Consider the following 8,507-nt stretch of genomic DNA (forward strand, 5'->3'; position numbering starts at 1 on the left):
AGGGACTATGGGGTAAGGGATCAACAGAAACATTACATGCATTACTAGAATTAAAAGAAGATTCAGGAACAGAAAGTAAAGGCATGTGTGGCAATAGAAAATACAATCCATGAGCCTCTTTACCAATTTCCAATGGCCTTTTCAAAGAAGAGCCCTGTAAGGAACAAGAAAAACTGGTAAATATGGCCATACACTATAATTGAGTTAGAAGTTTGTGTACAGAAAGATGGTTGTATTGAAAAGAAGGGACTAAAAGGACATTATGCAGAATTATATCATGTCTAAGGTACATAGAACCAGTAGAAATGACTTTCACTTTATATCCATTTAGCAAGGTTATTAAGAAATGAGAAGTTAAAGGTTGAATATTGTGAAGAAAATGTTTGTATGGGGTCATATGGTTGGTTGTACCAGAATCCAGAATTTTCTAACTGAATTAAAAGATACAGACAAGGAATGAGCTAAATAATGCATTTCCTATACTTGGAGATATGACACACCTGCAAAATGAGCATATCCAGCACTGTCTGTAGCACCACTAGCAGGAGTATAGTTGGGAGAAATACGTGCATGTTGGAGTAAGGTCGTGAGATGGCTGTACTGTTCTTTGCTGAACCCATGAACTGGAGCCTAAGATGTTTTAAAAATAGCAGGGGAGTAAGATGATTCCTCCATTTAGACACATGAAGCAAATCTCTTGTTCTTTGTGAACTTGAAATCAGGAGAAAATCCATGAAGTCTGTAACACTTCTCTATGGTGTGACCACGTTTCTTACAATACTTACAAGAGACAGGAGCAGATGATGAAGGCTTCTTGGAGTAAAAAGTGACTCTCTAAGTGTATTGTTTGTTAGGGTGAAGTTGAGTTGATGGGACTGTAACGACCCGACCAGTTGTTTTGAGAGTATTAGCCCTGAAACCCTATTTATTTCTCCCTCTACTTTATTTAGTGGTTATGTAACATGCCGGGAGGATTTGTTTTCGGTTTCAGAGTGAAATGAGACACATAGTCTCTAAAATGGAAGCTTAAGTCATAGGAATTGACCGTAGTTTGAACTGCATGAAGACGACTCCAAAATAGAGTTTTGACGGTTCCTATAGCTACATAGGGTAATTTTAGTCTTAGGAGCATGTTCGGATGTTGAATTGGAGGTCCGTAATCATTTTAGTGTTAATTGGCGAAAATTGGAAATAAGATGATTTTTGGGAAGTATGACCGGGAGTGGACTTTTTGATATCGGGGTCAAATTCCGATTTCGAAAGTTGGAGTAGGTCCTTAATGTCAATTATGACTTGCATGCAAAATTTGAGGTCAATCGGACTTGATTTGATAGGTTCCGGCATCAGATGTAGAAGTTTGAAGTTTTAAAGTTCATTAGGCTTGGATTGATGTGCTATTTGTGTTTTTAGCATTATTTGATGTGATTTAAAGGCTCGACTTAGTTTGTGTGATGTTTTAGGACTGGTTGGTATATTTAGTTGAGGTCCCCGGGGCCTCGGATGAGTTTCGAATGGTTAATGGATCATTTTTGGACTTAGAAGATTGTCTGGTGCTGGGATGGTTCTGGTGTAATTGCACCTGCGCAAGGTTGACCGCAGGTGCGAGCCCACATGTGCGAGAAATGGGGAGCAAGTGCGGGTCTAGGGGAATTAGCCAGTGGTCGCAGGTGCGATGTGAGGGTCGTAGAAGCGGAGTCGCTTCTGCGGAAGATCGATCGTAGAAGCGGGATTTGGACCGCAGAAGTGGAAATGCTGCAAGTGCGGAAAAGTCGACCGAATGAGAGAGGGAATCGCAAATGCATGTATGTTGTCGCTTCTGCGATGCCGCAGATGCGGCTAAGTGACCACAGAAGCTGAAATGCTGGAGAGAACACTTAAATGCAATGGTTCGCAATTTTTGCTCATTTTGGACATTTTGAACTCGGTCTAGGGCGATGTTTGAGAGCACTTTCGAGGGATTTCTTGAGGTAAGCCACTTGTAAACATTATTATTCAATAATATTGTTTCCCCATTGATTTTCCCACCTAGTTAGTGTGTATTTAAGGTGGAATTTGGGAGTTTGAGGCTAGGGATTTGGAGAGTTTGATTTGAGGATTTGAGGGTTGAGTTGGTGTCGGATTTTGGTAATTTTGGTATGGGTGAACTCGATATCGAATGGATGTTTGTATTTTGTGACTTTTACCTGATTTCGAGACATGGGCCCGAGTTGGCTTTTTGGGGCGATTTTTTGATTCTTTGCTAAAGTCGTAAATTTATGATATAAATTAGTTCCTTGTAGTTTTACTCATGAGATGTAATTGCTTTTGGCTAGATTTGGGCCATTCGGAGTCGGAATATCTAGGGAAAGGCATCCTTATCTATTGATTGAGCGAGATTTGAGGTTAGTGACTTGTGTGGGGGAAATCCCCTTAGGATTTGGTACTGTTGTAACCATTTGTGATATGTGAGCACCGTGTACGCAAGGTGACGAGTGCATACACGAGCTAATTGTGGAAATTTTGGTTCTTGCTGAGTTGTCTTCTTTTAAATTCCTTAACTGAGTTGCCTTAGCATATGTAGTGATAATGTTTAGCCTAGTATCGCATGTCTACGTGTCTCAACTAATACTTGCACAATTTGTACAACATGCTTATTTAAATTACCTACTTTCTTTGATTTGAATTAAACCTTTAACTGTAAGATTCTTGCTGTACATTCATTGTTCCTTCGGTTATCTGCTGCATATTTACTTTGGGACTATGAGGCATTTCCTCGGGAGATCCCCATGTACTGCATATTTACTTTGGAACTACGAGGCGTTTCCTTGGAAGATCCCCATGTACTGCATATTTACTTTGGGACTACAAGGCAGTTTCTCGGGAGATCCCCCTGTACTGCATATTTACTTTGGGACTACTAGGCGGTTCCTCGGGAGATCCCACTGTACTGTATATTTACTTTGGGACTATGTGGCGGTTCCTCGGGAGATCCCCCTGTACTGCATATTTACTTTGGGACTACGAGGCAGTTCCTTGGGAGATCCCCATGTACTGCATATTTACTTTGGGACTATGAGGCGGTTCCTCGAGAGATCCCCCCCTTGAATATTTACATTTGGGACTACGAGGAGGTACCTCAGGAGTGCCCTTGTTGTTTTCCTCTATTTGCTGAGCTGTTATTTTCTGAGGTTTCCCGTTATTAAATTTTTAGTCATTACAAATATTATTAAATCTTCTACCTTACTTACCTTTAAAACCAGTAGGGCCCTGACCTGACCTCGTCACTACTCTATTGAGGTTAGGCTTGGAACATACTGGGTACCGTTGTGGTATACTCATACTGCACTTCTGTACATCTTTTTGTGCAGATCCAGGTTCTTCCCAACAGACCAGATACCGGTGAGTTGGACCACACATGGTGACTTCAAGGTATATATGCCAGCATTCATAGACCTCGGAGTCCCCCTTTATCCTTACTATGTTGTTTTCCTTATTTTTCTTTAGAATCTGATGTATAGAGACACTTAGTATTTGCTCTTAAAAGCTTGTAACTTATTTCTATCGGGTTTTGGGAGTTGTAATTATTGAATGGCAGTGTTATAATTATTTCATGTGTTGAGAATTGGGCTTCAGTTTTATATTATGTATTTTTGCAAATCTGTTAGGCTTACCTAGTCTTAGAGAGTAGGTGACATTATGACATCCTACAGAAGGTGACATGGGGTCGTGACAGGGACAGAGAAAGATGCCAAATCAGTTGAAAACCTAGGAGAGACATGATGAGTCTCTTTCTGACTCTCTTCTTGTTGTAGAAGTGAATAAGCCTTACTGATTGAAGGGTATGGGGACATCATGAGGATGCTATTTTTAGCTGTTGAGTAGGAATCATTCACTCCACTGAGGAACTGAAAGAGGTGTTGATCTTCAATGAACTTTGGCAGGGCACCACATGAACATGTGGGCCTAACATATGCAAAGTTCAATTTATCCCACAGACTTCTAATCTTAGTAATGTAGGTGGCTATTTTAGAAGACCCTTGAAAGGTAGAACTTATCTCCCGTTGGAGTTGAATATACTTCGACCCATTAGACTGCCAAATCTTTCATTTGTGTCCATCCATACTTCCCTAGCAGTACTAAGACACATAACACTTATAGCAATTTTCCTAGTTAGAGAGTTAGTGATCCAGGCCTTGACCATATTGTTGCACCTTTCCCAGAAAGGAAAATAGGGAGAATCAGGTGCAGGTTGGGCTACTTTACCAATAATCAGTCCTAGTTTGTTCTTAGCTCTGAGAGATTTAGCATACTACTGCGTCATATAACAAAACCAATTACATTGAGAGGAACTGTAACCAACTGAACACCAGGACTATCAGAAGTATGTATGTATAAAGGATGAGATGGATCTAGAGTGAACTTAGTGAAACCATCAGAATTTGACACCACAATAGCATGCAACTCAGTATTTTCCATATTACTACCCATTACAACAGATATGTTGAATAACAACAAGAGAAAATAACAAATATCGAGACTTTGTCGAGAAATAAGAACCGATGAGTCAAATATCAAACCAACAAAGCAAAAAATCGAACTCAGAAACCCTAATATGCAATTATGTGTACTGAAAATAAAGTTGTACCGATCTTCTTCGCAACCTGAAGAAGTCAGGCCTTCATACATCAATACTTGAAGAAATCAGAGCAAACCGCCTAAAAATCCCCAAATTTATCACCAACGGAGTCATAAAATCGAGCTTAAGATGTGAAGAAACCCTAGCACGGTTACAACCGATCGATAGCTGAGAACGAAACGGATCGATTGAGCCGCTCTGATACCATGTTAAGATGAAGATTGAGCAGAAATTAGGAATTAAATGCATATGAAACCCTATTTGCTATGAGAGAAGATAAACAAAGAGAGAAATTTTATTTTTGATCTTGTGTTTTAATATGACTGACCAACTATAAATATCTAAGTAATAAATCTATATACAATAGTGGGTCGGGTCTGCTTATACAAGGCAACAAATACCAAATAAAACTGAACTGACTACAATTGGGCATAAAATAAAAACTGGGGCCCAATTCTGAAAGTGACTTATAGTCTGTTTGGCCAAGCTTCTAAAATCAGCTTATTTTGAGAAGTATTTTTTTAAAAAGTATTTTTTGTGAAAGTACTTTTGGTGAGAAGCAGTTTGTGTTTGGCTAACTAATTTAAAAAGTAATTCAGGACAGCAATTAGTGTTTGCCAAGCTTTTAAAAAGTGCTTATAAGTGTATTTTTCTTAAAAGTACTTTTCCGAAAAGTGCTTTAGGGAGAAACTACTTTTTTCTGCTTCTCCAAAACTGCTTTTTCTTCTACGCAAAATTACTCTATTTGTTTCAATTTAGATGAGATAGTTTGACTCGGCACAGAATTTAAGAAAAAAAAGAAGATTTTTGGGTAAAAGCTTTATGGGGCCACGACCTTTTTGTGGTTATAAAAGATTCTCATTAAGTTTAAACATGAATTATTTCTAAATTTTGAAATGTATCATTTATTTTAGAAAAGTCTAAAAAGAAAAGTACCTTATCTAATTTGAATTGGAGGGAGTACCTTTTTTTCTTCAAAAAGTATGGTAAAACACTTTAATATTATTTTTTTAAAGGAAAAAAAAAGTTATTTTGGCCCTTGAAAAGCTTGTCCAAACAGAGGACTAAAGTCTAAAACAAATAAAATGGATTTGTTTTTTGTTGGAATAGATGTGAAACTGAAACAACAAACAATATCTGACTAGACCACTGACCATCGACCCTTTGACCCCTTCTCCATGTAATTGTTTGTCATGTGGCACGTGATCAGCACCTTCTGGTTATTATATTCTACGGTTAGAAAAAGATATACTAAGTCACTAACACTATATATAAAAATATTCCGCGTGACCTTTGCTGAAGATATTATCACTAGGAGCGGATCTGCCTTGTCGGATTAGGGTGGCATGCCACCCGCACGCTTCAACAAAAGTTCTTAATAAATATATTTATATCTATGAAAAATGAGTTATATATATAAAGTGGCACCCAGACTACACAAATGGCATGCGGGTGCCATGGTTCAGACGTTGCTTTTGAAGTCTCTAATGTACCACGGGGGCTGGGTTCAATTCCCTGCAGCAGCCCTTTACACTTTCTTTTGTTTTAAATTCTTTTTCCTACTTATTAACCCTAGATTTTGGGCCTTGGATCTTCATTTCTTCTTCCTTTTCTTTTCCTCCTTTTCCCCCTATTTTTTCTTCCTGCTATTTGCTACTAAATCCCTCTATCTTCTTTCTCTTTTTAAATTTCTTTATATTTGCGTTCATTTTGCTTCCTACAGTTATATCTTTGTCATAAGCAATTTTTTTCGATGCATAATTCTAAAATTCTAAGTAATATATAGTTTTTCTCTTTCATGTGATACAATATTAATTTATATATTTAAATATAATTTGAATAGTATAATTTGTTGGCTTTTGAAAAAAGTGTCATGATTAATAGATGTTTTAAGTTGATTCTCATAGATTGATAACTTTAAAATTTTGGCTTTAGAAATAATTGTCATATAAAGCAACAATTAAATTGGAAAAATTAGCCCAAGAAAATGATCAATTAATCAAATCAAACAAAATTATATAGTAATTAAGCCACTCTTTAAGAAAATTTTCTAATTGCAGGTGTACTTTCAGGAACTAATGTTTTTTATACTTTTATCTAGAAATTATTAAATCAAGCGTAAAAAAATGAACTAAAATCGAACTTATTTGCCTTTTTTAAAATAAAAGACCAAACTGGATTTACCTGTAACGACCCAACCTGTCGTTTTGAGTATTTACGCCCCTTCAACTATTTGAAGTCTTGAATAGATTCGTATAATGTATTATGACGTGTGTGAATTGTCGGTTTTGATTTTCAATTGTTTCGAGATTAGTTCGGAAGAATGAATTTTATGTTGGAAGATTAAATGAGAAGGGTTGGCCGGAGTTTGTCTTTTGAGCAAACGACTCCGGAATAGAGTTTTGATGGTTCCAATAGCTCCGTATGGTGATTTTGGACTTAGAAGTGTGTTTGGATATTTATTTGGAAGTTCGTAGTTAAATTATGCTAGAAATGACAAAAATAGAAAATTAAAAGTTGGAAGTTTGACCGGGGGGGGGGGGGGGAGGGAGAGGTTGACTTTTTGATATCGGGTTCGGAATCTGATTTCGGAAATTGAAACAACTTTGTTATGTCATTTATGACTTGTACACAAAATTTGAGTTCATTCCGGGCTGATTTGCTATGTTTCGGCACGAGTTATGGAAGTTGAAAAGTTCAAAGTTCATCAAGTTCGAATTGAGGAGAGATTCGTCGTTTCGATTTTGTTATATGTGATTTGAGGCCTCGAGTAGGTCCGTAATATGTTTTGAGACTTTTGGATATGTTCGGACGGGATCCCGAGGGGTTCGGGTGAGTTTTGGGGTGGTTTCAGAGTATTTCTAGGCCATTTCTAGTTGCTGGTTTTTGGCTACAGGGGTGTACAGTGCAGTAGCGTTGATCTGGCCACGATAGCGAAGAGAAAAAGGAAAAACGGAGCTGTGCTATGCAATCGCGTAGAATATAATCTCTACTGCACTGACCCGACTTTGGATGCTTATATCTGGTAATCTGTAAGGGATTTGGAGATGATCTAAAAATAAAAGTTGTAGCTCTTGATGTCTAGTTTTCAGAAAATCAAACTATTTGGCATTTGGAGTTATGTACAAAACGTTATGACCATTATACTAGAGGCTATTCGGAAGAGTTGGACAAGGATGTTGGAAATTGTTCATCGTGATCGCGGGGGAATGGCCGCGATCACATAGAGTAAAAATGCTATGGAAATTTTTGTGCTTCGCGACCGCGAAGAATTTTCCGCAATCGCATAGGGTAAATTACTGGACAACAGATTTAAGTACTGAAAATGAGACTTTATTTGGAGCTCAGGGAGAAGCGATTTTCAAGGAAACATCGGGGTAAGAGTTATTAACTCAATTTTGGTTAAATTACCCGAATCTATTATTATTTTTATCATTAAATTAGTATTTTGGGTTGAAAATGATAGAAATTTTATAGACTTTAAATTCAAGATTTGAAGAGCGAGTTGTGGTCGAATTTGAGAAATTTTGATATGGTTGGACTCGTGATTGAATGGGGGTTCGGATTTGGTAATTTTTGTCGAATTTCAAGATATGGGCCCCACCGTTGACTTTTAGTTGACTTTTCGAGTGGAGTTAGAAATTTTTATACATTGTTAAGTTGTAAGCATTGGAGTATATTTAGATTAATTTGCACATTGTTTGACTTGTTTCAAATCGTTTGACTTGGAATTGAGGAGATAGGAAGGCGTTCGGAGGTCGATACGCGTAGAGTGAAATTTCTAGAGCATTGTTTAGCTTGCTCGGTATTGGATTTGGCTTATTCGAGGTAAGTAACTCTTCTAAACTTGGAGCTGAGGGTATGAACCCTGATTATACGTATTGTGTGAATT

The sequence above is a fragment of the Nicotiana tabacum genome, chromosome 13 (assembly GCF_000715075.1).
Source record: "Nicotiana tabacum cultivar K326 chromosome 13, ASM71507v2, whole genome shotgun sequence".
In the NCBI taxonomy this organism is placed as follows: domain Eukaryota; kingdom Viridiplantae; phylum Streptophyta; class Magnoliopsida; order Solanales; family Solanaceae; genus Nicotiana; species Nicotiana tabacum.